The 7,808-nt window shown below is 35.6% G+C and overlaps 1 pseudogene; it reads right to left on the bottom strand.

Moving 5' to 3' along the window:
• Positions 1–2,774: 2,774 nt before the first annotated feature.
• Positions 2,775–4,180, bottom strand: LOC101965722 (tRNA (guanine(10)-N(2))-methyltransferase TRMT11 pseudogene; annotated as a pseudogene).
• Between the last annotated feature and the right edge of the window lie 3,628 nt (positions 4,181–7,808).

Genomic DNA, 7,808 nt, shown 5'->3' with positions numbered 1-7,808 from the left:
ATGTTCTCTCTCATTGTGTAGAAACTTTAAAAAATAAAATAAAAAGTGACCTGAAGATAGAGGAATTACTACAGACTGAGAAGGATGCCAGGGGAGAGCATTAATAGTAGAAGCCTGGAGAGACAGGATCAATGCAAAATGTCTGCATACACGGAACTCCCAATGAATTCTCATTAATTTGTACAATTAATATAGGTTAATAATTATAATTTTTAAAATCTCATGCATTTTTTTAGAGAAAGAATGACAAGTCAAAAATGTTCACCAACTAATCCCAATGACATGTTAACAAATTTTCATTCTGATATACAAAACCATCTCTTGAGAAATTAATGTGAATCTGCCCTTAAGACCAAAAAATGCCTTTAAAGGGTGTTTGGGATATGTCAAGCCTTGTCTTAAGGACTTTATAGATACTAATTTATGTAGTCCTCTGTTATGAACAGATGCTAATACTCTCACTATCCAGATTTTTTTAAAATTATACATGACAGTAGAATGTGTTTGGGCAGAATATACGTACGCAGAATATAACTTATTTAGGTTCCCACTCTTATGATTGGACATTATATGGAGTTACTCTATTGTATATACAAATACAAGGCTAGGAAAGTTATAACCAGTTAATTCTACTGGCTTTCCTATTCCCCTCCCCACACCCTTCCCTTTGTTTCCCTTTGTCTAATCCAAAGTACTTCTATTCTTCACTTCCCTACCCTCCCTTGTTGTGGGTTAGCATCCACGAGTCAGAGAGAACATTTAGCCTTTGGTTTGGGGGATTGGCTTATTTCACTTAGCATAATAGTCTCCAGTTCCATCCATTTACTGGTAAATGCCATAATTTCATTCTAATTTATGGCTGAGTAGTATTCCATTGTGTATATGACATTTTCTTTATCCATTCAACCATTGAGGGATTCCTAGGTTGTTTCTATAGCTTGGATATTGTAAATTCAGCTGCTATGTGGATGTGGCTGTGTCACTGTAATGTGCTGTTTTCAATTAAATCCACTGGATAGAGACTGAGGAGTGGGACAACAGGGTCAAATGGTGGTTTCATTCCAATTTTCTAAAGAATCTCCATGCTGCTTTCCATAATTGGTTGCACATCCTTGCCAACATTTATCATTGCTTGTGTTTCTTATAACTGCCCTTCTGACTGGGGTGAGATGCAATCTCTGTGTAGTTTTAATTTGCTTTTCTCTATTTGCTAGGGATGTTGAACACTTTTTCATATATTTTTTGACCGTTCATATTGCTTGTGCTATCAAGTGTTTGTTCAGTTCCATTGCTCATTTATTGATTGGGTTATTTATTTTTCTGGTGTTAAAGTTTTTTGAGTTCTTTGTATATCCTGGAAATTAATGCCTTATCTGAGGTACTAGTGGAAAAGATTTTCTCTCAATCCTAAGATCTCTGCACATGTTCTTGATTGTTTCCTTTTCTTTAAAGAAGCTTTTTAGTTTCATACCATCCCATTTATTGATTCTTGATTTTACTTCTTGTGCTTTAGGAGTCTTGTTGAGGAATTTCCAAGCGGATTTGTTGGAGAGTTGGGACTACTTTTTCCTGTTTTGTTTTTGGTGTTTTGTTTTGTTTTGTTTGTTTTTGTTTTTGATACCAGGGATTGAACTCAGGGGCACTCAACCACTGAGCCATAGCCCCAGCCCTTTTTTATATGTTATTTAGAGATAGGGTCTCACTGAGTTGCTTAGCACCTCGCTAAGTTGCTGAGGCTGGCTTTGAACTCTTGATCCTCCTGTCTCAGCCTCTCAATCCACCACTGGAATTACAAATGCCCCCTTCTACTTTTTTTTTTCTAGTAATTATAGGGTATCTGGTCTAATCTCTTGGTCCTTGATCCACTTAGAGCTGATTTTTTAACAGGGTGAGATATAGGGGTTCAATTTTATTCTATTACATATGGATTTCCTGTTTTCCCAGCATTTGAAGAACAATTTTAGAGGAGGAAAAGTTTATTCCATGCTCACAATTTCAGAGATCTCAGTCCATAGTAGCCAACTCCATTGCTTTCTGTCCTAGTTGAGGGAAACATCATGGTGGAAGGCATGATCGAGGAAAACAGCTCAGGACATGTCAATCAGGAAACAGAGAAAGAGCTCCCCTCACCAAGGACAAAATATCAATCCTAAAGGCACAATCCCAATGAACCTCCTCCAGATATACCCTTCCTGCCTACAGTTACCAACCAGTTAATCCCTATCAGTGGATTACTGCACTGATTAAGGATCTCATAACCCAACAATTTCATCTCCAAACTTTCTTACATTGTCTGACATGAGTGATTGAAGAACACCTCATATCTAAACCATAATATACCCTACAGGGCATTTTATCCTTTTTTTTTTAATTATCAATAAAATTTATTGGTAGCAGTGTAAATCAATTACAATTAAAAAACAAACTAATTTTCCATATGAATAAATCTTAACGCTATTAGTTGCCTATAACATATCTGGCATGTATGTTTAAAAAAATCAACAATATTAATTTTCTTTGTAGATTAATTGTAAAAAAATGTAACATGTAACTGTTGAGTCAATCTCTATTAGTACTTGAAAGTATAAATAAAATTCAAATAAGGTTCAAAATGACCTCATAAAACATATGATAGAATAGTCTGAAATACAATTTTAAAATTGTTTGATTTAGTTCATAGCATATTTTTATACCAAAAAAAACCCCTTGAAATGATACACATTTTCTGGATCATGTATGAAATTTCACTTCCAGGTATCTTTTCTGTCATATATTTAATCTTTCTTCATTGTCAAAATCTTAATTTTCATTCCTGATTGGATTTTTTCCTTGATAATTTTTTTTGTTATTCCACTGAAATATTTCACATGGAAGGAATTATGACTTTGGTATGGAAGAAAATGATCACTTAGCATATGTGAATACTGGTACCAGCTCTCAAATTTCTTCACCTTTTCCATTGTGATCAAGAGCCTTGCTGTATGATTGGAAAGCTTCTGCTTGAAGTTGCTGATGAGTTTCATGCAAGGATGCAAGGGTATCATCTCTTCAATATACTCTGGTGTATACACTGGTAACCAATAGACTAGTGTTCTACCTAATACAATGGTCTCAGCTGCAAAGTTCAACAGGTCAAAAACTTATCATTCAGGTGACAACTCAAGGAAACAGGAACATGGCTTCCTGGACATTTTTCTATCCCCCTTGGTATTTCTTTCTGTAAACATGCTCTGAGAGATTATTTGATACCATATGGAGGATCAGAGATAATGGCATCAAAATATATGCCCTTCTTCCAGGAGGGTTGAGATGCATCTGAAACCAGGGCATCAAGGTAATCCTTCTCTAAATCAGACTGAGAAAGATTTGCTCTGATATTTTCATCTGGTCCTCTCCATTGCTGGTTTTTCCTACAAGCCTTTCCCAAGCCATGAACTGTATTATAGTCTATGTCTATCCCATTTACATATGCACCAAAATGAGCAGATGCTCTCAGAAGGCCATCTGTTCCAACAAATGGATCAAAGACAAGATCATTTTCTTTCACTTTTCTGTGGTTTTTCCATGATGAATGATATGCCAGTGTCCATACTTGTATTTCCAATAAAGTGTCTCTTTTTGATACTATGTGACTCAATTAGCTCTCTGTCCACCTATAATCCATCTACCAAAATGTATGTCATATAGATTCTCAGGGATACAATAAAGGTCCAAACCAAAATCCTCCAAAATAGAGAATATATGTTGTGGTTTCTTTAAGTTCTCTTTTTCTTCCAAAGGTAGAAAATCAGGTGCATCCATTCATTAGACTTTTTCTTCTTGGGTCAATGTTTCATTAAATGTGAATTTTTTTTTTATAAGTAGAGTATGAATGTAAAAATGGAACCATCTTCTCCACAGAGTAATATTTAAGAGAACTGTACAGCTCCTCAGGAGATCTTCCATGACCCCATAGTTCAAATATTGACTTGGCACATACTGTCCATTTCATTAAGTTTCTTTTAATATCTTCAGAAGGAAGACTAAGAATCCAAAATGGAGACTTTCCATAAGTTTCATGACTGCTGACGAACTGACCTCCAGAAAATGAAAGCAAAGATTTTACTTTCGGAATGCAGAATTCCAGGTGCTCCTGAGCCATGAGCAGTAGATACCTGATCAGAGTGCATCACAGTGCCATTGTGGCTGCCCTCCATGTGCCTGGGCAGCCTGCATGGGCCTGCTGGCTTCTCCCTGCATAGACCAATCTCACAATTTATCTTTTAATTAAACAATAACAACAACAACAACAACAACAACAACAACAACAAAAACTGCCTTCCAAATCCACCTCTTTAGAAATGACTCTCTCCACCAATCTCTACTCCTGAGCTACTTGGGCCTTTCATTCCTGAAAAAAAACTTGATCTTTTCTTATCACTATTCCTTTGTTCTAGAAAGTTCCATTCTAAATATCTTTGCCCCACATCACCTAAATAACTAAAATTTGATATCACATCACAGCCTTGTTTTCTACTCTTCTATTTACTTCCACTGTCTTCCAGTTTCCAAAGACAACAGCAGCTGATCTGCATCCTGTTACCCACCCCAGAGTGAAGATGAGCTGCAAAGCTTCAATGCCTTATAAAAGAAAGAGCAGGAGACCAATGGAATTTCCTCTTTCTCACTTACTCTTTACTCTTTCTCCTCTTTCATTCCCCAAGATAGAATCCTTAAGACTCATAGCTTTTCTAAAGCAAAAAAAAAAAAAAAAAAGAAAGAAAGAAAAAGAAAAAGTTTAATGTTTTGTTTTACGAAGAACTGAGAACCTTCTTCTCCTGTTCTTGCTAAACCCCAGGTAACCATTCAAATTAAAGTTAAAAATAAAAATTATGTGAGGCAAACCCTGAACATTGGAAAAGTCACCAAAAAGTTGAAAGTTAGATTTTTTTTCTAATGCAGAGAATTACCTCTTTGATATCTTGCTTATATATTATCACCTGGAATCAGGCTGATCTAATATACTTTGTGAAAACTTGCTCTAGCCATCATTCATCCATGACCTAGAGGATAGAAATTTGATTTGGGATTAAAAATGCCTAGGATTATAGCTGCTTATCACTTCCCAGCTGGTTTTGACCATCAGGTATATGTTTCAGTATTGAACTAAACAAGACCAGTCATGAATATTTTAGATACATCCAAACATACAGATCAAGATAACTTTCCTCTACCCTAAAGATAAAAGATCTAACCATCACAGTAGGAGGCTTGTGAGTTCCTATGAAAATAAGCAGTCTCCATGGACACTGAGTGAATTTTATTCTTTCTACATTCAACATTCAAAAGAAGACTTGTCATAGCCTGAAGAAGGTGGAAAATCCCTAAGTTCAGACTGAAAGCACATAAAGGAGGGAGAAAGGAAAAGGAAGAACAAGTAATAAAGAAAAACAATATAGCAGCTCCCCATATGACAATGCAAATATGTAGAATCATGTGCATTTACTCTTTCCATGTGCATTTACTAATTTGAGCTTAGTAGCTTCATTTTGAGTGCTAAGATAAGTAAACAATATTTTCCTTTCATTTTGGTATCTGGAAATGGGCCTACTTGGCACTAAGTTCCATACAGTGCAGACAGGACCAAACAGGCTTTACAAAAAAAAAAAAAATTGGTTGATTTTGGCAGAGCACTGGGTATGCAACACCTGTTGTTCACCAGTCTGAGTGTAATGATTAACATCTGGCTGTTGCTTGCTTCTTTCATTTACCACTTGGACTTTTAGCCTTTGATCACCTTTTCACTGCTCTTTACTTTCACAAATTATTCATATATACTACATTTGAATTTTCCTTTCATCTTGCTCACCCATTGTTCCTTTTATCCACAAGCTAATGTTTAGTGAATTATCCAGCCATTAGGGAAACTCCCCTAAAGTATAGTTATTTCAATACAATTTTTCTTTACTAAACTCCATATGTATAATATTAAAACTTGCTATAAAACACCTAGTCCTACTTTTTTTTTAAATTATCTACAATGCTCCTGCAAAAATCCCATTACTACTATTTAAAGAATTTTGAGAATAAAAGAAAATAATTTGGGGGATAGGGTACAGGGTACTAAACTCAGGGGCACTTGGTCACTGAGCCACATCCCCAGTCCTATTTTGTATTTTATTTGCAGACAGGATCTCACCGAGTTGCTTAGCAACTTGCTTTAGCTGAGGCTAGCTTTAAACTCTTGATCCTCCTGCCTCATCCTCCCGAGCTGGTGGGATCACAGGTGTGCACCACTGTGCCTGGCAAGAGAAATTAATTTTTAAAATAATCTTAAAAATATGAAATGTGATTAGTTTCCATACAGAACAAAAGTTGTAGAGTTGCTGAAATAATTTGAAATACCATTGCTGTTTTCCTTAATGCAGACAATGCTAATTGTCTTATAAAAGTTAATTTTAGGAAATGACTCTGAAAAGTTGAACTGTAGGTTCAAATAGACAATTTTTAAAAAAATTTTCATAATTTCTAAGTATGAAACTGTATACCAGTTACTGTGTAAGATATAGTAGTATTACGACAGTAACATTTTATAAATCTGTTAGGTAGATTTTATCATTCTCTGCTTTAAGTAACAGAAAACTGAAATTCAGAGGAGTCAAATAGTAAAGCCACTGACAGCTGGAGAGACACATTGGAATCTAGGTATCAAAGACCACATACACCATATATTTCCTTCACATCCTACTGTATGCCTCAGCTAAACATAACCTGAGTCCGACTCTTTATTTCTTCCTCTTAAAATTATTTTTGTACATATAGTACCAAATAATTAAAATTCATTATATCTTTTCCCTACTTTTTTTTTCTTTAATTAAATGAATGTACATACAACGTTCTAATACTTGGGTACAGGGAGAAAAATATCTTCCTTATCCATCCTAGATGCATAGCTGAGTCCCCTATAACAAAAGACAGATTAACAAAAGAAAGGGAAAAAATAAGTTTTCTGTGACACAGAAAACACCACAAGGAATAATGAAACTTGAAACATGAGGTGACTTTTTGTTGTTGTGCATTGTTTGTTTGGCACTGGGGATTGATCTTGGGAGCACTTTACCACTAAGTTACACCCCAGCCTCTGTCCTTTTCTTTTTCTTGAGACAGGGTCTTGTTGAATTGCCCACACTGTCCTCAAACGGACCATCTTCCTGCCCCAGCCTCTCAAGTCATTGGAATTATAGGAGTGCTGCATCAAGTCAAACAAACTTGATGCTTTTAAAACGGTCAGTGTGAGGAAGAATTGAGAATCATGGGAAGATATGAGAGGGTCAACTAGCATGATCTAGTGGTTCTAAACTGAACAGAATTAAGATTCTTCTTCACCTCCCTGCGTTAGATATAAGGAGGTTGTTTCCCTTGGGGGTGAGTGGGAGCATCTCACAGGAAGGTTCTTATGACCTTCTTTGATTGCCTTCTGAAAAAAGGGTAGGGAGAGGTAAGAGTCACCTTCAACTTAAAATAGTCAGTATCCCACAGTGTCACATTTTAGGGTAACATATCCTGAGCCCTGTCACCTTTATAGTGCTATGAAACTGTAATAGCAAAAACTGCTATCTTACCCCTTCTCACTCAAGTCCCAATTTAGTTATTTCTTTTTGTATTTAAGCCCATATTTCTAAAAATGTTTATGTTTTTGATCTTTCCAAATTTGGATATGACTCATTTATGATTATGAAAATAAGAATTTAGTTCAGACTCACCAATCTCCAGATATACCATTTACCTAATCTCCATCCATTTTAAATTTTAATTTGATTTAATTTATT

Source organism: Ictidomys tridecemlineatus, chromosome 3, assembly GCF_052094955.1.
Source record: "Ictidomys tridecemlineatus isolate mIctTri1 chromosome 3, mIctTri1.hap1, whole genome shotgun sequence".
Lineage (NCBI taxonomy): Eukaryota > Metazoa > Chordata > Mammalia > Rodentia > Sciuridae > Ictidomys > Ictidomys tridecemlineatus.
Note: the sequence above shows the minus strand (reverse complement) of the source record. Positions and strands in the feature narration are given on the sequence as shown.